Genomic DNA, 1,078 nt, shown 5'->3' on the forward strand with positions numbered 1-1,078 from the left:
GCCCTCCGCGTGCCCCATCGCCCCACTCCAATCCACCTCCCGCCGCCCCTAGATCCTGTGCTCCTCGAGCCGCGCCCCCCCCCCACGCTCGCCCCCAGCCTGTCCCGCCGTCTCTCTCGCTACCGCGGGGCCCAGGCCTCGCCTCCCGCCCCTGGGTCCCTGCCCGGCCCGCGCGGCGCCTCCTCCTCCCTCTATCTCCCCTCAGGCTCGGAGTCTCGGGCTCTCCCTCCATCTGTCTCCGGGCTGGGCGTGGCTCGAGTCTCCGCCACCTCCCCTTCCCGCCTTGCCTGCTCTTCTGCTCCTCTGAGCCCCCTTACCCTGGTGGCCCCTTCCAGGACCTGTCTGTCCCCGGCCTCTCCCCAGTCCAGACCCCACGCCTGCGGGGGCCCAGCCAGGTGAGGGGGGGTGGTGGGGAGAGCCAGGGTGAAAAGGCAGGAGGCGAGCACCGTCAGAACTGCTCCAGTTCCCCAAATCCTCCACTGAGCCCCCCATGTAAACCCGATCGGACAGATTTGCTCAGGGTGGGATGTTGTCCCCTTTCTGGCCCCTGCCTTGCACGCATGGATCCTGTCTCCTGGAGCTGATTCCTCTGTAGCTGGGCTTGTCGGTGTGTTGTGTGTCCGTGTGTGCTTGGGTGTTCTTTGTCGCTGTCTGGAACTTGTCCCGGTGTATCCTTTCTTGCCTGTGTGATTCACCCGTGTGTATGTATGTATATCTGCTTGGGTGTTCTGAGGCTGTGTGCGCTGTGTGTGCTATGTGTTGGTGTGTTCTTTATCACCAGACTCCCCTCTAGGTGTTGGTGTGTGTGTGTGTCTTTGTGTGCCTGTGTATGTGCATCCCTGTGCATCTGGACGGTCCTTTGTTGCACACTGGGTGTGTCATGGTGACCCACTAGCCATGAGTACACTTAAGCTGTTAATTGTGGGAGTCCATGGTGTTAGGGTCCCCGCCCACCAGACTCATGTGTGAGTATATCTGTTTGAGTGTGTGTGTGTGTGTGTGTGTGTGTGTGCACCAAGGGAGGTGTTTGTATTTAGACCATACACACAGACTTTTAATACAGTTAATATTTTCCATA

This window comes from Myotis davidii, unplaced genomic scaffold, assembly GCF_000327345.1.
Source record: "Myotis davidii unplaced genomic scaffold, ASM32734v1 scaffold111, whole genome shotgun sequence".
In the NCBI taxonomy this organism is placed as follows: domain Eukaryota; kingdom Metazoa; phylum Chordata; class Mammalia; order Chiroptera; family Vespertilionidae; genus Myotis; species Myotis davidii.